The sequence below is a fragment of the Gorilla gorilla genome, chromosome 9 (assembly GCF_029281585.2).
Source record: "Gorilla gorilla gorilla isolate KB3781 chromosome 9, NHGRI_mGorGor1-v2.1_pri, whole genome shotgun sequence".
In the NCBI taxonomy this organism is placed as follows: Eukaryota; Metazoa; Chordata; class Mammalia; order Primates; family Hominidae; genus Gorilla; species Gorilla gorilla.
Window position 1 is genome coordinate 25,669,410 of NC_073233.2, and position 21,961 is coordinate 25,691,370.

General features: G+C 41.4%; 1 long non-coding RNA gene across 4 annotated transcripts in view; it reads left to right on the forward strand.

Moving 5' to 3' along the window:
* The window catches only part of LOC109028924 (uncharacterized), a 71,234-nt gene that overhangs the window by 42,464 nt on the left and 6,809 nt on the right, over positions 1–21,961 (forward strand). For 3 of the 4 annotated variants that reach the window (XR_010135449.1, XR_008669493.2, XR_008669494.2), the window contains 2 exons: positions 7,440–7,606; positions 16,656–16,978. This is a non-coding gene — a long non-coding RNA (uncharacterized lncRNA). The remainder of the gene's footprint in view (positions 1–7,439; positions 7,607–16,655; positions 16,979–21,961) is intronic. The other variant, XR_010135448.1, reaches the window with a different exon arrangement.

Here is a 21,961-nt window from a genome sequence, read left to right on the forward strand (position 1 = left end):
CCTTCCTCCCCTCCCTTCTCTGCCAGCCTCAATTATCACTTCTGCAGAGGACTTCCTGGGGGGTGGCCCTCTCTAGTCAGCTACCTGCTAGACATTGTCCTGTGAGATCCTTAAAGCCCCTGGAGCTCAGTGTGCCTTCCTTCCTGTCCTCTGACAAATATCCACTGATGCTGACACTGGGCCTGTGCCCCTTTTAATAATCGTCCCCTTTCGTCCCCTGCCTGATGGGCCAGAGCCTCCTGTGTCTTCTGGTATCCTACACTCTAAACTCAGGGACATCCTAGTCTTTTTCTCTTTCCTCCACCATCCATGACTAAATCTGTCATCTGGTTTGCCTTTTTTTTTTTTTTTTCCTTCTCAGGGCCTCTTTCATCTTCCCCTTCCTTCTGCCACCCCTGAGGACCAGGTCTTTATCACTTCACCCCAAACTATAATAATCCCCATCCCCCAAATAATTTATTACAGGAGACAGTGCTGGAAACTGGAAGTATAGAGACAGGCAAAGCAGATCTGGCATCTGTCCTCGTGGAGCTTGCAGTGAGCTTGTTCATGCACGCGTGCATTCACACATTCATTCATCCATTCATTCATTCATTCATTCATTCATTCATTCATTCATTCATTCATTCAAACAGTTATTAAACACCTTCCATGTTACTTCGTCTAGTTGTCTCAGATTCCTGATAGTTGGAGGTAACTTTCTAACTTAGTTGTAATGAGGGGGGCAGTTTCCAGTAAATAGCTTGACAATTGCTTTGATAATTAGCAGCAGTAACTGAGAAGGACTGCCTGGAATGTCAGGGACACTTTCTTTCTCCACCCCGTAAAAACCATGAATCTGAGAATTTCTGGGCTGCTGGTCTTATCTACAGGTCTGGCTGATTACAAGATGCCCTGCAGTGACGTCTCAGGAAAGGCCAGGACTGGGAAGGCCAAGCCCCAGAGCCTGCCTCTACATTCTTGAGACATTGTGGTAGTTCTCCCATCCTAGCCCATCTTCTTCCCATCACCTGCAGCAGATCCACTTCAAGCACGTGCGTCATCCTAGGTAACCTGGCTGTTGGAGATGAGGGTCCTGGCTGCCAAGAAAGGAACTAAGACAAGCAGGCAGTGCCAGAGGGACAGTGTCCAGACAGCTTCTTGCAGGCTCTCAGGGAAGTAGTTCAGGCCAGAGGTGGAAGGAGGCAGTGAGGAATGATGTGGTACAACTGCAGGCTGTAAGGTGAGTGTGTGCATGCTAAGTAGGCTGAGTTAGCGAGTGTGATACCAGGGTTAAGAAGATGCAGATTTGGGCCGGGCGCAGTGGCTCACACCTGTAATCCCAGCACTTTGGGAGGCCGAGATGGGCAGATCACCTGAGGTCAGGAGTTCGAGACCAGCCTAGCCAACATAGTGAAACCCTGTCTCTACTAAAAATACAAAAATTAGCTGGGCATGGTGGCGCACACCTGTAGTCCCAGTTACTCAAGAGGCTGAGGCAGGAGAATCACTTGAACCCAGGAGGCGGAGGTTGCAGTGAGCTGAGATCGTGCCACTGCACTCCGGCCTGAGTGACAGAGCAAGACTTCGTTTCAAAAAATAAAAATAAAAATAAAGAATATGCTGACTTGGGGGAATCCCAGAGTCTTTATCACTATCTCCTTTGTGTCCTTGGGCTAATTAATTAATTTCTCTGAGTGACATTCGTTTCTTCATCTTAAATGGTACTATTGATACGAGCCTCAGAAGGCTGCTGGAGTTTACAGGAGATAATGTGAGGAATTGCCTGGCATGGGTGGTCAATAAATGGTAGCTGCTTATTATTAGTATGGTTAGGCTGATTTCGAGGGTAGGTTCGGGCAGGAAGAACCAGAAAACTGGGGAGGAGCCAGAGTCCTCAGAGGGCATTTAAATTCAGGCTGGGGAAGCCAAGATCCTTCCACAAATGCACAGAGCAGGTACAGGGATGGAAGCGGGGCAAAGCTCAGGTCAGAAGTGGGTGGGAGGTCAGAGAGGTGGGAGAGTCCCTGGGCAGTTGCCGGGATTTTTTTCCTGGATTCTCAGCAGCTGCCTTGGTCAGCTGTTTCCTGGAGAAGTTGGACAGAGTGGGCAGGAACTGTCACTAGGGCATCAAAATTACTCTTCCCTTGGCTTGGGCCAGAATTGTTTCCAGAACAAAGCAGAAGCTCCAAATAACTGTCAAGTGGCCGCTGGATTAGACTGCAGGGCTTAGGGGCAGGGAGCCAGGCAAGGCCATCTAGACCTGGCCCACAAGGTGGGAGGGGATCCCTCCAGGGGGATGCCCCTCCGGGCCCACCTGGAAGCCCTGCATCTCCTCTCTTCCTGGCCAGACTCTTCCAGGTCATGCTCATCTCACCTGTTTCAAGGATGCTTATCTGACAACTCTAGTCCTTAAGGATGAATCCTCTCCCAGACTGCCCACAGCATTTTCTCTCTGTTTCTACAGTACCAGGCTAGCTGCTTTATACACATTGTAGCATTTATTTGTCAAGGCAGCCACGCAAGGTAGATGTTACACCCATTTTACAGAGAGGAAAGGTGAGGCTCACACAGATTAAATAACTTTGCCAGCCTCCTGCAACTGGAAAATCTCAGGGCCGGGATTTAAAAACAGGTCTGCCTGGCTCTAAACTTCAAGAGACCAAGATGTTCCACTTACTATAGCTGAGTAACAGATTACTCCAAAATTTAGGATAAGACGATTTATCAAGCTTATAGATTCTATGGGTCATAAATTCAGACAAGGCACAGCAGGGGTGACTTGTTGCTGCTCCATGATGTCTAGAGCCTCAGCCAGAAGACCTGAAGGCTAGAGGCTACACCCATCTGAAGGCCCGCCCACTCCCATATCTGGTGACGGAGGCTGGCCTGAGGCTGGGGGCCTCAGTTGCTCTCCACATAGGTCTCTCTACAAGTCTCTCTGTATGGACTAGTTTGAGCTTCTTCACAGCATGATGGCACTGCCTCTGCCAAACCGCAAGTGAGGGTCCTTCCAAAAAGAACCAGGTGGAAAGCACCATCTTTTAAGATCTAGCCTCAGAAGATGTGCAGCTTCAGTTTTGCTACATTCTACTTGTCAAGACAGTCACAAAGGCCCATCCAGACACTAAAGAAGGGGAAATAGACTCCCCTTTTTGATAGAGGAGTAGCAAGGTTTTGAAAGATGTGTGAACAGAACTATTATGTGGCTGATTACTTTTGGAAAACTCAATCTGCTGCATGAAGGAACCTGAAGAAACATATCCATTAGATGGTGAGCTCATGAGGATTGACCTTGTCCTAGACTTCTTGGTAACTCTCATAGGCCCAGCACATTAAGATACACATAGCATTTGTTGAATTAAATGAATAAATACAGACCGTCCAAGTCAGGCTGTTTTGAGGATTTTATTATTATTCTTCCAATTTTGCATTTACTGCTTTCTCTTTTACCATTAAGCTGAAATGGTCCATCTAATGTAGAGGTTCTTTTGCTTCAAGGTTTGTTTCTTCCATCAGAGATCCAGCAGGATACCATTTTATTATGGGCATCTGCTTCATGTTTTGCAGGAGTCTGTAGGAACGTTCTTGAGAGTCTCAAAGACATGCCTTCAAACTTCCATCAGGGCCTTCCATTCTTAGGACAGCATTACCCTTCTGCCTTGCCCAGCCATGATCAAAGCATGTTCCCCCCCCCACTTGGAATTTGCATGGACTCTGCATGGAGATGACAGGGGATCCTGCAACTATAGTCTAGGGGCTTGTTGTGGAATAAGTATAGGCTTCAATCATAAAGGGAGAATATGGGTAAGACCAGGATAGTGATCCTTTGCTAATATATGTATTTTTTGTCTGTCTTTCCTTTTTTCTTCTTTTTTGTAACTTTTCCCCTCCCTCTCTTTCTCCAAAATGCAATTCTGGCTTTGTTTGTAGCTCAGTACTCCCCAAACTGATCTCCAGTTCTGTGAAAAATCACAGCCCTGCCTTCATCTTATTGCTCAGCGTGCTGCTGCTGAGAGTTGCTGCAGAAGGAACTCTGATCCAGCAGCTTAGCTGGATGGGTAGAGCCAGATGGGGAGTGGGAGGAGGGAGAACATAGGGAAGAACAGCCAATGGATGCTGGGCTTAATACCTAGATGATGGGATGATCTGTGCAGCAAACCACCGGGACACATGTTTACCTATGTAACAAACCTGCACATGCTCCACATGTACCCCTGAACTTAAAATAAAAGTTGAAGATTAAAAATTAAAAAAAAAAACTTTGGTCATATTTTCAGAACATTTTCTCTCTTTCTCTCTCTCTCTCTCTGTGTGTGTGTGTGTGTATGAGTTTGTATATATACACATACACAGGTACAAAATATTTTTAACAAAATAAATATGGTTTATACTTTACAAACGGGTAACTGGCTTCCTGTGCCTCCCCTGATTTAACTATGAACACATATTTTCATCAATAAACATTCCTCTTTGGCAGTGATATGAAGAGTGATTATCCATTTTATGGGTGTAGCATGATTTATTTTACTAATCCCTATTTTAGGACGTTTAGATTTTCTTATTTTCTATTAGAGTCAATAGCAGGATGAACATTCCGTCAGCTAAATCTCTTTATCTCTTTTTTCCTCAGTATGTATTTCTAAAATCATAATACATTTAGTTAAAGGATATATATACACGACGTGCATATATATGTATGTATATATATTAAAGAACTTTTTTTTCTTTGAGACAGGGTCTCACTCTATTATGCAGGCTGGAGTGCAGTGGTGGGGTCTCAGCTCACTGCAACCTCTGCCTCCCGGGCTCAAGTGAGCCTCTCGCCTCAGCCTCCTGAGTAGCTGGGACTACAAGCACGTACCATTAAGCCTGACTAAGTTTTGTACGTTTTGTAGGGAAAGGGTTTCATCATGTTTCCCAGGCCGGTCTCCTGAGCTCAAGTGATCCACCCACCTTGGCCTCCCAAAGTGCTGAGATCACAGGCATGAGCCACTGTGCCCAGCCTAAAGAACATTTCTGAAAAAGCTTAAAAACTGTCTCCCAAAAAATTTGTAATTTATGTAATAGCAGCAGTGCTTGGGGATGCTAATAAATCATCATTAACACTTACTGCTTTCCATGTGACAAACACCTGTAAAGGTTTTACAGACATCATCTCAATCTCTCCACTGACCCTAAAAGAGGACATCATTATTTCCATTTCATAGGTGGGAAAACTGAGGACCAGATGGACAAAGTAACTTCCTCAAAGTCATGCAGCCAGGAAATGGCAGATATGCGATTCAAGCCCAGCTCAGACTGACTGCAAAAACCGTCCTCTCCTTTACCTACCCAGCCTCCCACTTGCACATTCATAAAAACTGGTATCTTAAACAGTACCTGATTTTTTTTCACTACCAAACTAAGTGTTCTTACTCTTTTTTGGCTGCAGTTTCCACAGACTGAAGAGGCTCTAAATGACTACGAACAGATTTTTGTTGCCAAAGAATTAATTTGATCCTCCACCCCCTCCCTCTCACTCAAAAAGCACACAACGAAATGATTTTAGCAGCGGGGATAATTACAGAAAATGTGGTATTAACTCAAATGGAATACAAATATTTTAGATTTTTTATTGTGCTCCAAGACCACTGGAGTGGAAAGAAAAGAGTGAAATATGCCTCAGCAGACATAAGGAGAGAGCAGACACCAAGCTGAGAACCCTACGGTCACTCTCTGTGCTTGCACTTTTGATGATCTCAAAGAGAAGCAATCTTGTGATTTGAGCCTGGATTATAGCAGGAGCTGAAGCCCGTTGGAATCACTGGGTAGACTCAGAAGGCAAGGCTAACCTGGCAAAGACACAGGTGAAGGCAAGGCCCTCCTCCTCTGGCGCCTTCCTTGCCTGGCTGCTGTCCTTTCTTTCTGATGTGCCCTTAACCTCAGCCCCATCTGGATTTAAACTTCAAGGACTGCAGAAGACCCTTGATGAAGTGTTAGTGGCTCTGCAGGGCAAGCCATACTCACACCAGTAGTCCAGGTTATAGACCTGTAGAGGCTGGAGGACTCCATCAGTTAGTTCTCCTTGACATGGACCTGTCTTGTACTTTCTTTACTTTTTTTTCTTTAGAGTCAGAGTCTTGCTCAGTCACCCAGGCTGGAGTGCAGTGGTGCAATCGTGACTCACTGCAGCCTTAAACTTGTGAATTCCAGCTATCCCCCTGCATCAGCCTCCCAAGAAGCTGAGACTACATTACCCCTGGCCAATTTATTATTTTATTTTTTTAAGATATGGGGTCTTGCTGTGTTTCCCAGGCTGGTCTCAAACTCCTTACCTCAAGAAATTCTCCAACTAGGCAGCCTTTTTGCCTCAGGGCTCTTTGCTCCTCAAACCCACTAAGCCTTTTTTCTGCCTCAGGCCTCTTTGCATTTGAGTTCTCCATACCTGAGAGCCTACTCTTTGCCTAGATCTTTGCATTTGTACCTACTTCTCTTTACTGTCATGTGAACTCAAAAGTACCTTCCTCAGTTTTCCCTGACTACCCTATCTAAAGCGGGACTCCCCTGCCCCAGCAAGTAACCCAATGCCTTTACTTATCATCTTTATATCACTTACCACTACCAGAAATTTTTTTTGTTTACATGTTGTTTACTTGCTTAGTACTTCCTCTCCCAAATGTAAACGCTAGGGGTTTTATTTGCTTTTCTACTTCTGATTCTCAAGGCTTAAGCCAGGCCCTGGCTTAAGGGATGCAATGCATTTATTGAATAAGCCAATGAGAACAATATTGCCAACTTTATAGTTTTCCTCAGAGGCAGCCTTGAATATTGCAGACACACCATGAGGATCCTTAGCCTATACTTTAGAGCAAGGTTCAGCAAACTACAGCCCATGGGTCAAATCTGGCCCACCATCTGTTTATATAAAGTTTTATTGGAACACGGTCATGCTGATTTCTTTTTACACAGTGTCTATGGCTGCTTTCACCCTGCAACAGCAGAGTTAAGTAGTTGTGACAGAGATCATACGGTCTGCAAAGCTGAAAATATTTACATCTGGCATTTTGTAGGAAAAGTCTGTGAACCTTTGCTTTAGAGGGAAGATTCCCTGGATTACCACAGACCTTTATTTCATGTGAGTTGATGCCCTGATGGTAAGATGCCACACTGCTTTCTCTCACAGAGGCCTCTTTCATGTCAGCATCTTTAGATAGGCAACTCAGTCTTTCTGTTCATGAAAATATTGGCCTTGGCAATCTGCTTAATTCAGGTGGAAAACTACTGTGACTGGAATTATCCAGGGAGCAGAGATCGGTGTCTTTTCTCTAATTGTTGATTATGAGGATGACACATGGTATGGGCCACTCTGCTTGTCTGTCTTTTTATATAGAGGAAGGGTTTAGCAAGGCACCTTGGTGGCATGAAAGATAGACTTTAAGTGTAAGATTTTATTATTTTTATTATTTCCGTTTGCTTAGATCTCTATAAGAATCATGATGTTTCCAAGGCAGCACATGGTTTGGGGAAATTGGAGAGAATACTCCCGATGGAAAGGGATAACATCACAGCTGCCACAACAATGCTATCCAGTGAGCAAATGTCGGATGTTCAGAGGGGCCAAGTCATCTTGATTAGAATCGTGGAGGTATGAGTTTCAAAGTGGAATAATCTCATATTTAATAAATTTGCAATCTCTTCACAGTGCACTGGAAAAGGGAACATGCTTAAAATAATTCCAGGGACTTGGCTCCTGGGCTTATTCAGATATCGGAATGATTGTTAGGGACTGGTTTATTGTCTTGCTAGGATGAAGTAGATGCTTTTGAATCTCTTTTCTATTGTGCATGTCTGTGGGAACACATATTTGCTCTTCTTTTTCACCCAAAATATTAAAAAGCTGTTCAAATTGCCAGATCATTTTCTCCAAGATGACACTTATTTATTTACAAAAATTTTAAAAATGTTATTACAAAGAATGTGTTTATTGTAGAAAAACCAGAACACATAGTTATTTTAATACAAGAAAGCAAAAAAAGAAAAAAAATCAAACCACCTCTCTGAGATAACCATTGTTAATATTTTATTATAAGCCCTCCCATACTTTTCCCTATGGACTAAAATAAAAAATACATTGTATAGATATCCATGTATGTGTATTAGACATGCATAATACTATATATACTATTCTCTAATCTGCTTTATTTTTCACTGAATAGCATGTTATGGATTTTTATAATCTACTGAAATTGGAATAATGTGGTGGTTAACATCACATGCTCTGAAGTCTGGTTGTCTTGTTTGAGATCTTGACTCTATCAATTACTAGCTGTATGATCTCGGGCAAGTTACATAATTGCTATGGTGCATCAGCTTCCTCATCTGTAAGATGAAGATGATAATGATGGAATATACTAACTATATGATAATGATGGAATATACTAACTATAGGTTGTTGTGAGGGTTAAATATGTTAATGCCAAAAAAATTCCATAATACAGTTCCCAGCATATGAGATGCTCTTGTTAAATGTTAGCTATGATTATCTTTCCATGTTAACTCATGTATTGCCACATCATTATTTTATTGGCTGCAGATGATACTAATGTATTTATGTATGGGGACATTCTTTTCTGCTTTTCATTTGGTGTATGGTTGTGTATATGTGATTTAATGCTGGTCATGCTTTAATGCTGTTATTTTCTTTCTAACTTTTATTTTAGGTTCAAGGGGGACATGTACAGGTTTGTTATATGGGCAAATTATGTGTCCCAGGGTTTGGTGTACAGATAATTTTGGCCTCCAGGTAATCAGCATAATACCCAATAGTAGTTTTTCAACCCTCGCGTCCATGTGTACTCAATGTTTAGCTCCCACTTATAAGTAAGAACATGTGGTATTTGGTTTTCTGTTCTAGTGTTAATTTACTTAGGATAATGGCCTCCAGCTCCATCCATGTTGCTGCAAAGGACATGATTTCACTTTTTAATGGCTGCACAGTATTCCATGGTATATGTATACCACATTTTCTTTATCCAGTCTACTGTTGATGGGCATCTAGGTTGATTCCATGTCTTTGCTGTTGTGAATAGTGCTGTGATAAATATATGCATTCATTTGTCTTTATAGTACAGAATATACTCCTTTAGGCATATACCCAATAATGGGATTGCTGGGTCGAATAGTAGTTCTATTTTAAGTTCTTTGAGAAATCTCCAGACTGCTTTCCACAGTGGCTGAACTAATTTACATTCCCACCAACAGTGTATAAGCATTCCCTTTTCTCTGCAACGTCACCAGTATCTGTTATTTTTGACTTTCTAATGATAGCTATTTTGATTGGTGTGAGATGGTATCTCATTGTGGTTTTGATTTGCATTTACCTAATTATTAGTGATATTGAGCATTTTTTATATGCTTGTTGGTTGCATATATGTCTTCTTTTGAGAAGGCTCTGTTCATATCCTTTGCCCGTTTTTTAATGGGTTTATTTGGTTTTTTTTCTTGTTTATTTGTTTTAGTTTTTTTAAAAATAGATTCTGGATAGTAGACCTTTGACAAATGCATAGTTTGTAGATATTTTCTCCTATTCTGTAGGTTGACTGTTGATAGTTTCTTTTAGTGTACAGAAGCTCTTTAGTTTAATTAGCTCCCATTTGTCATTTTTTGTTTTTGTTGAAATAGCTTTTGAAGTCTTTGTCATGAAGTCTTTGCCTGGGCCAATGTCAAGAATGGTATTTCCTAGATTTTCTTCTTGGGTTTTTATAGTTTTAGGTTTTACCCTTAAATCTTTAATCTATCTTGAGTTGATTTTTGTATATGGTGAAAGGGAGGGGTCCAGTTTTAAATCTTCTGCATAGCTTGCCAGTTATCCCGGCACCATTTATTGAATAGGGAGTTGTTTTAGTCCATTTTCACACTGCTATAAAGAACTACCTTAGACTAGGTAATTTATAAAGGAAAGAGGTTTAATTAACTCACAATTCCACATGGCTGGGGAGGCCTCAGGAAACTTACAATCATGGTGGAAGGTGAAGGGGAAGCAAGGCACGTCTTCATGGTGGCAGGAGAGAGAGAGTGAAGGAAGCCACAGATTTTTAAACTGTCATATCTCTTGAGAACTCACTATCAGGAGAACAGCATGGGGGAAACTGCCTCCATGATCCAATCACCTCCCAACAGTTCCTTCCCTCGACATGTGGGGATTACAATATGAGATAAGATTTGGGTGGGGACAGAGCCAAACCATATCAGGAGTACGTTCCCCATTGCTTGCTTTTGTCAGCTTTGTTAAAGATCAGATGGTTGAGGGTGTGCCACTTTATTTCTGGGTTCCCTAACCCTTTCCATTGGCCTGTGGTCTGCTTTTATACCAGTACCATGCTTTTTTTAGTTACAGTGGCCTTGTAGTATAGTTTGAAGTCAGGTAGTATAATGCCTCCAGCTTCTTTATTTATTTATTTTTTTTTCCATAGGGTTGCTTTGGCCATTTGGGCTCTTTTTTGGTTTCAAATGAATTTTAGATTTCTTTCTTTCTTTTTTTTAATTAAAAAAATACAGAGAGGGTCTCGCTCTGTCACCCAGGCTGGAGTGCTGTGGCATGATCTTGGCTCACTGCAACCTCTGCCCCCTGGCTCAAGCAGTCCTCCCACTTCAGCCTTCCAAGTAGCTGGAACCACAGGCATGCAGTACCACACCTAGCTATTTTTTTTTTTGTATTGTTAGTAGAGATGGGGTCTTGCTATGTAACTCAGGCTAGTCTGGAACTCCTGAGCTCAAGCAGTCTGCCCACCTCAACCTCCCAAAGTGCTGAGATTATAGGTGTGAGCCACCGTGCCTGGCCAGATTTTTTTTTCTAATTCTGTGAAATGCTGCATTTTGATGTACATGAAATTGGAGCTGTATGGCGCATCTGAAGAGACAGCACTGAGGAATCTTTTAGCCCTCTTGCTAGAGAGGTCCTGACGATATTAGTGGGAAGGGAGAGGAAAGGATGGAAGAGTTTGTAGCTATGGATCTCAGCAGAAAAGAGGTGATGCAGTGAGTGTGCATGAATTTTACAGGGTCTGGTCTTGACTCTACTACTTTCTGAGGATCATATGCAACTTAGCCTCTCTAAGTCTTAATTTTCACATCTGTAAAATTAAGATTTTTTTGGTATCTACCTTTTTGGGTTCTTATAAATTAGATCATTCATGTGAAGAGTTTAGCATTTGTCTGGTACCTGGCAAAGTCTCAGTAAATATTAGATATTATTATTTGAAATTGGCGGTTATCATTAAAACATGATGTATTCATGCATGAATATACATTCACATAGTTTAGCTATGAAACAGTCAGTTGATAAGTTGTACATTTATACAGGTATACTCTTTTTCCTTCTCTTTCCATTGGTTTCTTGCTACTGTGCCTCAAATTCACACCTACTGTTTAATACTCAGCTTTGTGATGCTGGGATGGGATTCTGCAAACCCTTTTTCCTTTTGCCAAATGGATCCAAATCAGATTCCGCTATTAGAAGGTGCTATGTGGAGACTGCTTCCTGGAGAAGAGAAAAGGGATATGCCTCTTCCTGTTTGCTTCCAGTTCCCGCCAGCATCACTCCAACAATGCTTCTTTGCTTTGGCAGTGGCAGTTCATTTCAGCAGAGCAGCTGGCTCCAGTCTTCATTTTTTTCCACACTCTCAGAACCAGTCCCATTGTCCCTCCTTGGAGATCCCAGCCCTGGCCTATTGGCATACCTTCCTCAGAGGTCTGGGCTCCATCTCTGTGAAGGGTTCCTTCATGTCTCTAGGTCCTAGTAGCCCTAGACTCTTCCCTTTGTTCCTCCAGCCATGGTGGCATAGCCACTTTGTAGTTATCTCTGTGAAACTTCAGCATTATCCTCTCTGCCATCTCAGTTCTCCAATTCCTGGTGAGCAATGATTTACACTAAATGATCTCTGTTAAAATTTCTGATGTCATTTTTGTTTCCTGAGTGGAAACTTCACCTTCCCTAAATGAACCAGTTGAGAATCAGTTGAGAAGGGAAGATTCATTTTATGAGTAAATGTGTCAATGTTACTCTGAAGGAAGAGTGCTGGGAGTCTAGTCTTTATCCTGATTGTACTTATTGTATAATTCTACTTATTGTAGAAGTACCAGAGCCAGCAGACCACCTGGGCCCTGAAGATGCCCTGGAGGCATGGCTTGGGGGGACTGTGCTTTGTGGGCTACGGCTGCTTCCAAGAATGCAGGCAGGGATGAGACCTCAATGTGAGTGTCCACATTTGGGAAGCAGAATAATCCTTTAAGGCAGACGAAGAGGAGAAGGAGGATGGAAGGAGAAAGGCCTGGAAGAGAAAGGACTAGAGGCAGAATGCAGGGTGAAAAATTGGTCACCAAAAGCCGGCAGAGGGTGGGGTGTGGAGAGGGAGAGAGTCACAGAAACTATTAGTCTTGGTAATAGGACAGTTTCAGCCTTTCATTATTTACTGATAATAAAAAAGGCCCGCACAATAGATTGGTTAACACCACTTTCCTGCTTCATTGGTTTCCAAAGGGATTCGATACTTCCCTACTGAGAGATTATTTCTAGGAGCCTGTTTCAGGTCACTCACCATAACGTCCTCACTCAGTGATCAGCTGTGTTTGTCTCCCTGTATGTCTGTCTGTCTCTCTCCGTTTGTTTGTCTGTTTCTTTCTTTCTCTTTCTCTGTCTCTCTGTCTTTCTCTGTCTCTCTCTCTCTCTCTCTCTCACACACACACACACACACTCAAACACACACACACATACACCCATGCTTCTTTATCTATATCTACTGGGAGCATTGGAAATCCTGCCCCAGCAGTGGTCCTGCCCAGAGGGGATCTGACCAGCCAGGCTTCAAGAGAGCAGTGGATGAGGCTGCCATTGCCCTCTGACCCTCAGCTGTCTGGATGCACAATAAAGGATGCCTTTATTGAGTTCAAAGAGCCAGGTGGTGCTGCTGATGGGGAGAAGGCAGAGTGACTCTGGATGGGAAGAGGTGGATGGCTCTCACCACCAGGCAACCTGGTGTGGGGTTTTATGAGCCGAAGCAGAGAAGCTCCTGCCCCTGGCTTAAAAATTGATTATCCTGGCTAAAAACAAAATATTCCCTTTGCTTCTTCAGAGAAGATTCAACAGGAAGGACAATAGCATCTAGTGCCTCCACTGAGATTTTTTAAAAATAAACTTTTTATTTTGGAATAATTTCACTTTTACAGAAAATTTACAAATTAATACGAAGAGTTCTCATGTTCCCCTCTCCTAGTTTTCCCTATTGTTAACATCTTACATCATCACAGTACGTTCAGAAAAACTAAGGAACAAACATTGACAGGTTACTATTGTTAGTTAAACTCTATAATTTTTATTCAGGTTTCACTAGCTTTTCCATGAATGTCCCTTTTTCAGTTCCAGGATTTCATGCAGCATATCAGATTACATTTAGTTGTTGTGTCTTCTTAGTTATAATTTTCCAATCTTTCCTTATTTTGATACTTTGATAATTTTGAGAAGTATTGGTCAGGTACTTTATATAATGTCCCTCCATTTGGGTTTGCAAAGTATTTTTTTCATGATTACACTGGGGTTATGGGTTTCCGGGAGGAAGACCACCAAGGTAAAGTGTCCTCTCATCACAACCTGTGGGATGTACCCAGGTGCTGTCCACATGATTTACCTGTGGTTCCACCATGATTTGAAGGCAGAGGGCAGGCTCTGAGAAGCCTCCTACAGGATGAGGGTCTTGATTCAGAGTCCTTCCCTCTGGATGCACAAGACCATGGATTGCTGATCAAGAAGGACCCTGCAAAGCTGGAGATGGGGTGGAGTGGGGCACTGCTGCACATGGGAAGAGCAACAGACTAGAAGTCAGGTCTGTCTGGCACTAGTCCTGACTTCACCGCTTCTGAGCTGCGTGATGTTGAGTGAGAATCTTTAACCTCCCTGGCCTCAGTTTCCTCATTCACCAATCAGTATGTAACCCCTTCCCCTCCCTTCCTTCTAGGGTTGGCAACTGGATCAAATGACATTAGATTTGAAAAGACTTTAAAAAGTATAAAAGACAGTACATAGATGGGAAGTCAGTCTTTGAAGCCTGCTTTGGATTTTCCAGCATTTCAGCTCCAGCAGGAGGAGAAAGATTTACTTTCTATTTACTTATCACCGTTAACAAGCAGACACATACAAGTCATATGGGTGTGTGTGTGTGTGTGTGTGTGTGTAATCTTTTAACTTTTTTAAAAGTCTGATTTATAGAAATATATTTACATACAGTAAAATTCATCCTTCTTATGTGTACAGTTCTGAGTTTTGACAAAAAATACAATCATGTAATCCTTAACCACAATTAAGATAGAGAACACGAGACATAGAATGCTTCCATGACCTCTTCACCCCCAAATTCCCTCACACTTCTGTCATCAACCCATTCCCCTATTCTTAGCCCCTGGCAATATTGACCTGTTTTTTGTTCCTATTTTCTACAATGTCATATGAATTGAATCATGTTGCCTTTATTGTTTTTAGTTTTAAAAACAACATTATTGAGGTATAACTGATATACAATAAAATGTACATACAAAAGTATACAACACGTAAGTCTTGGTTATGTGTACATTTGTGATATCATCCCCACAATCAGGACAGTGAACATATACCCATCACCCTAAAAGTGTCCTCAACTTCTACTGTCACTGCTTTTCAGCAAACTGATGGTTCTCTGCATGTACTCTGAGGCACAATGCTCACTTCCACTGTTATGCCCTCCTTCAGGTGGCTTTCTTTCCCTTAAGCTACCACCTGGCCCTTTTGATCTCTCCAAATCCTGCCCATCCTTCAAGTCTAGCTTTAGCCCTCCCCACCACCCAATGTCTAAAGGGTCCTTTAAAGTTATCCTTTGAGAATAATTCAGCCCACACTTGCTACTTCCTTCTCTACTCCTAATGTACTTACAGACAACCTCTCATTGTGGTCTTTCTTTATATAACAGTGTTTGTATCTTACTGTCCTAAGGTGAGTGGCCCAGTGTTTAGCAGCATGGTCTCTGGGGTTAGATAGTTAGGTTCATATAGTTAACCTTAGGCTCCTGTTTAACCTCTCTCTGTGTCATTTTTCCTTATCTGTAAAATTAGGAAGACAATACAGTATCTACCACAAAGGGTCTTGTGAGGATTAATTGGGTTTATCTGCATAAAGCACTTAGAAAAGAATCTTGTTATACAGTAAGCACTTAATAAATGTCCACTGGCTTCATCAGTACCATTACCGTTGAAAGCCTTTTAACAGCAAAAACTACAACTCTCACTGTGTCCACAGTAGTGGGCTTGTGGATGGAGCTCAGATATTTGTTGGGCTTTTGATCAAGGGACCATTCCAGTGAATCAGAAAGTTCCTGTGACCACTTAACATATTACACGCTTGCTTGTGTACTGCTCTTAGATGATATAAAAACAAATCAAATTCCCAAACCAAAAAGCTGCACTCTTTTGTCTGGGTAAATACAGCTATGACATGTCTATTTCCATGGTTTAGAATATCACCAGTGGGAATCTACTGTGGAAAATTGAGTACAACACTATCATCATATGATTTGTTTTGCTCATATTTGGCTGTGCCATTGGCTGCGGAGCCAGGCAGTGAACTCCACACAATGAGGAGCCTGCGAAAACGCAGAGAAGGCAAGAAAGGATGCAAATATTTAGTGAATATCTACCTCAGTGGTGTGTCAGAGTCAGTTGTATCAGCTTGTAAGAGATGATTGTTAAATTTGCAGGAGTTTTGTGAGCCAGTTATTAAACACCATCATTATAAAAAATATATACACTTTAATTAAATAAATTAAAGACAAAGGCAATAAATAATTATACTGAAGTTGAGTATAAATACTCAACTAATTATTTTACTATTAACTACATTCTTGAGGCTACTTACATTTATTGCATCTGTGCAGTGAAAATACTATATAATTATATTCTATTTCCCATCTCTTGTGTTTGGCGATGTCACACTAATAGCTTGAAACTGGCCATGGGAGGAGTATTTACACCACAGATATTGGTAAATGCTTCAAATCAGTGCCTTTGATTCTTAGATGGTTGGTTGTTAAACATTTACTAGCACATCACTGATATTATATACCAGGCATGGCAGTTGAATGTTTTTAGTTAAAGGAAACAAAGGACCACTCAAGTTATTTCAGCTAAAGTGAAGAGAGGCTTATGGCAAGGGTGTTTATTAAGAGGAACGGGATATAGAATATCTTGGAGATTCAAGAACAGGCCCTACCCCAAGGCCTTATTTTCAAGAATGTCATATAAATTAAATCATGTTGCCTTTATTTTTTTCCATTTTAAAAATAGCATTATTAAGGTATAATTGATATAGGGTCACTCCAGTGGCCTCAGAACATGGCCTTGAGGTCGGTGGCCTGGTTCACTGCTGTTCTCACAGTACCTGCTTCTTTCTGTCCTGGTCTCAGTGGGCTTCTTTCCCTTTTACTCTGCATTGTTTCTCTGTTATAGCTTCTACTTCCTTCCTTTTTCCCATATCTTTGGCTTGTATTGATGAATCATAGCCATTACAGCATTTCATTATTTGCTCCCATTGAAGGCTGTGTTTTTCTCTTCATTTGGTTGCTTTATTTCTGAGAGAGAAAATCTAATTGATCCAACTCATTTTTTTTTTCTTGCAGGGCAGCATCAGATGGTAGCTGGCTTGTGGTTTACCTGGCCTTTGGTTAGATAACTGTGCCTGATCCCTATGGCCAGGAAGGAAGGTAGGGTCATGTACTACAAATTTTGACCTTGTACATGAGGAATATAAAGACAAATTAGCCACCGCCAGAATGACTAAAATTAAAAAGACTGACAAGGATGGTGAGGATTTCACACATTGCTCCAAATTTCAGACAGTGCTAATGAAAATGAAGATCTGTACAACAAAAGTACAGGCCTACCTCAGAGATATTGGAGTGTTCAGTTCCAGACCACGCAATAAAGTGAATATCACAATGAAGTGAGTCACACAATTTTTTTGGTTTCCCAGTGCATATAAAAGTTATGTTTACACCATACTGTTGTCTACTAAGTGTGCAATAGCATTATGTCTAAAACATGTACTTAATTTAAAAATACTTCATTGATGACAAATGCTAACAATCATCTGAACCATCAATGAGTTGTAATCATTTTGCTGGTGGAGGTTTTGCCTTGACATTGATGGCTGCTGTCTTGATCAGGGTGGTGGTTGCTGTAGGCTGAGGTGGCTGTGGTAATTTCTTAAAATAAGACAACATTGAGGTTTGCCATATTCATGGACTCTTTCACAAAAGATTTCTCTGTAGCACGTGATGCTGTTTGGTAGCATTTTACCCACAGTAGACTTCTTTCAAAATTAGAATCAATCCTCTCAAACTTTGCTATTGTTTTATTAACTAAGCTCACATAATATTCTGAATCCTTTGTTGGAATTTCAAAAACATGCACAGCATCTTCACCAGGAATAGATTCCATCTCAAGGAATCACTTTCTTTGCACATCCATGAGAAGCAACTCCTCATCTGTTCAAGTTTTGTCATAAAGTTGCAATAATTCAGTCACATCTTCAGAATCTACTTCTAATTCTCTTGCCATTTTCACCACATCTGCAGTTACCTCCTTCACTGCAGTCTTGAACTCCAAACTTAATGATCTTAAAGTCATCCATGAGGGTTGCAATCAACTTCTTTCAAACTCCCGTTAATGTTAATATTTTTACCTCCTTTCATGGATCAAGAATGTTCCTGAAGACATCTAGAATCCTTTGCAGAAGGTTTTCAATTAACTTTGTTCAGATCTATCAGAGGAATCACTATACATGGCAGCTATAGCCTTGTGAAATACATTTCTGAAATAACACTTGAAAATTCAAATTTACTCCTTGATCCATAAGCTGCAGAATGGATGCTGTCTTCGCAGGCATGAAAACAACATTTATTTTCCTGTACATCTCCATCGGGCTCTTGGGTGAACAGGTGCCTTGTCAATGAACAATAATATTTTGAAAGGAATCTTTTTTTTTCTGAGCAGTAGGTCTCATCAGTGGCCTTAATCATTCACTAAAACATGCTATAAACAGGTGTGCTGTCATCTAGACTTTGTTATTTCATTTATAGAGCACAGGCAGAGTAGATTGAGCATAATTTTTAAGTGCCCTAGGATTTTTGGAATGGTAAATGAGCATTAAAGTCACCAGCCGCATTAGCCTCTCAAAAGAGAATCAGCCTGTCCTTTGAAGCATTGAAGCCAGGCACTGACTTCGCTCTAGCTATGAAAGTCCTAGATGGCATCTTCTTCTAACTGAAGGCTATTTAGTCTACACTGAAAATCTGTTGTTTAGTGTAGTCACCTTCATCAAACATTTTAGCTACATCTTCTAGATATCTTGCTGCAGCTTCTCCATCAGCACTTGCTGCTTCACCTTGCACTTTTATGTTACGGAGATGGCTTCTTTCCCTAAACGTCATGAACCAATCTCTGCTAGTTTCAAACTTTTCCTGTGCAGCTTCCTCACCTCACTTAGTCTTCATAGAATTGGAGAGTTAGAGCCTTGCTCTGGATTAGGCTTTCGCCTAAGAAACTGTTGTGATTGGCTTATCTTTCCAGACCACTAGAACGTTCTCCATATCACAAAAGGCTGTTTCACTTTCTTATCATTCATGTATTCACTGGAGTAGCACTTGAAATTTCCTTCAAGAATTTTCCCTTTGCATTCACAACTTGGCTGTTTGGTTCAGGGGGCCTAGCTTTTGGCATATCTCAGATTTTGACAGGTCTTCTTCACTAAGCTTAATCATTTCTAGCTTAAAGGGAGAGATGTGTGACTTTTCCTTTTACTTGCCACTTAGAGGCTATTGTGGAGTTATTAACTGGGCTATGTTCAATATTGTTGTGTCTCAGGAAACAGAGAGGCCTGAGGAGATGGAGAGAGATGGGGGAACAGCTGGTTGGTGGAGCAGTCAGCACACACACAACATTTATTGATTATCTTCACATTTTTGTATGGGTGTGGCTGTGGTGCCCTGAAACAAATACAATAGCAACATCAAAGGTCACTGATCACAGACCACCATAACAGGTATAATAGCAATGAAGAACTTTGAAATATTGCAAGGATTACCAAAATGTGACACAGAGACATGAAGTGAGCACATGCTGTTGGAAAAATGGTACCAATAGGCTTGCTTGATTCAAGGTTGCCACAAACCTTCAATTTGTAAAATATGCGATAACTGGAAAGTACAATAAAATGTAGCACAGTGAAACAAGATATGCCCATAGTTAAGTTCCACAAATAACTATTCAGCAGTATCTACTAAATCTGGCTGTATACCTGCCCCGTGATCCTATTCCTATAAATATCCAAAAGAAAAGTGTGCTTTCTTCGATGGCAGGATAAGTGCAAGAATTTTCCTAGCAGCACTAGTTGTAATAGTTCCAAACTGGAAACTCCCCAGAGTCCACCCAGTAAAATGATGGATAAATGTCAAAAACATTATGCTGTGTGAGAGAGGCCATATTCGAAAGAATGTATCTATTCAAGAGCAGGTAGAATTCATTAACGTCAAAAGAATCAGAATAGAAGCCACTCTTACAGGAGATATTGACTGGGAGGGGGCATTAAAGAACCTTCTGGGGTTCGGGAAATGCTTTATCTCTTGACTTGGGTGGTAGTTGCCCAGAAGTAAACACTTGTAAACAGTCTTTGATATATACTTAAGATATGGGCACTTTACTATATATCAGTGTGTTAGTCCATTTTTGCATCACTATAAAGGAACACCTGAGATTGGGTAATTTATAAAGAAAAGAGGTTTAATTGGCTCGTGGTTCTACAGGCTATACAGGAAGCATGGTGCTGGGATCTGCTTCTGGGAAGGCCTCAGGAAGCTGACAGTCATGGGAGAAGGTGAAGGGGGAGCAGGCACATCACATGGCCAGAGAGGGAACGAGAGAGAGAGAGAGAGAGAGAGAAGGGGGAGGTCCCAGGCTCTTTTAAACAACCAGATCTCATGTGAACTAACTGAGCGAGAACTCACTCATCACCAAGGGGATGGTGCTAAGCCGTTCATGAGGGATCTGCCCCCACGATGTAATCATCTCCCGCCAGGCCCCCACTCCAATATTGGGGGTCATATTTCAACATGAGATTCAAAGTGGACAAACATCCAAACCATAGCAGTAAGTCAAACCTCAGTAAAAAGTAAATTACGATAAAAAGAAGAATGAATTATGATTATTGTCCCCAAGAAGTTTATAGCCTGCTAGTAGGGGTGATTGACATCGAGAACACAGAAGTGTAGTTGAGAAAAGTAACTTCTCATTAAAATATGTATAAAGCATCATGTCATGTTGACTCAAAGGTTGGAGCAACTGATTCTGCCTCTAAAAAAGAAAGAAATTCTTATTTATTAAGTCTCTAGTATGTGCCAGGGTGCTTTAAATTACCTCATACTCTTCTTACAGTATATGAAAAGAAATTTGACTGGGCTTTTGAGTGATACTTTTGAGTATGGCAACGTAATGAAAATAATTGTATCAGAATTGTGGAACCATTTATGATAAAACCCTTTCGTATCTGTGATTTGCTTCTGGAGGCTGCTTCAACAAATTATCATGAACTTGGTGGCTTAATGCAAGAGAAATTTATTCTCTCAGGGTTCTGGAGGCCAGACTTCCAAACTCCAGCAGGTCTAATCTTTGCCTTTGTTGTCATTTTGCCTCCTCTGTGTGTCCTGTATTCTATGTATCTGTCTTATAAGGATTCTTGTGATGGCATTTAGGGCCTACCCAGATAATCTAGAATTATCTCCTCATCTCAAGGTCCTTAACTTAATCACACTTACAAGGACCCTTTCCCCAAATAAGCTAATGAGCACAGATTCTAGGGATTTGCGGTAGATATTGGTCTACCATGGATGGTTTAATAGATTAATAATAGGAGCATGTTTATTTTAAAATGAGTAAGTGTTTGCCAGGCAAAGAGAAAAGGGAAGCCTCTTACAGAGAAGAATTCCTGAAATGTGTTCCATGAGGATTATAAGATATTTCACTGCATACTTGCTCCTGGTCTCAAACCCCTTATTCATAGGAGTAACGTGGTCATGCATGCATGCAGGCACACATGTAGATTTGGTTTCAGCTGAATTTTGGACTAGTCTTCAATTTCCTGGAGCTCTCCTGAAGCCACCTTGTAGCCCACCATTTTCCCATTTTCTTTTCTTTGTTTTGAGACGGAGTCTCTCTCTTTCGCCCAGGCTGGAGTGCAGTGGCGTGATCTCGGCTCACTGCAAGCTCCGCCTCCTGGGTTCATGCCATTCTCCTGCCTCAGCCTCCCGAGTAGCTGGTTCTACAGGTGCCTGCCACCACGCCCGGCTAATTTTTTGTATTTTTAGTAGAGACGGGGTTTCACCATGTTAGCCAGGATGGTCTTGATCTCCTGACCTTGTGATCCGCCCGTGTCAGCCTCCCAAAGTGCTGAGATTACAGGTGTGAGCCACCACGCCTGGCCAGCAGCCCACCATTTTCAAACCACAATGTGCCTCTCCAAAGGAAATGTGTTTTGAACTACTATGTGTATCGTGGACCTTGTTTAGCTACAATTTCTTTTCAAACAAAAGCACATTATGTACAACTGATAGAAGGGCAGCTGCCTTGGCTAAAGCCTGAAGCGCCATTCCTCTCTCTTAATGTCCTGGTCCCTTCTCCAAAGTGCCCATTTGAAAAACCATTATTGTCTTAGATCAGGGGTTGGCAAACGTTTCCAGTAATGAGCCAGATAGTAAATATTTAGGGCTTTCCAGTTCATATAGTCTCTGTTGCAACTATTCAAATCTGCTGTTGTAGTACAAAAAGCAGCTATAAACAATACAAAAATGAATGGGCATGGCTGAGTTCCAGTAAAACTTTATGGATAGTGAACTTTGAATTTCACATACATTTTACATCATGAAATTTTTTT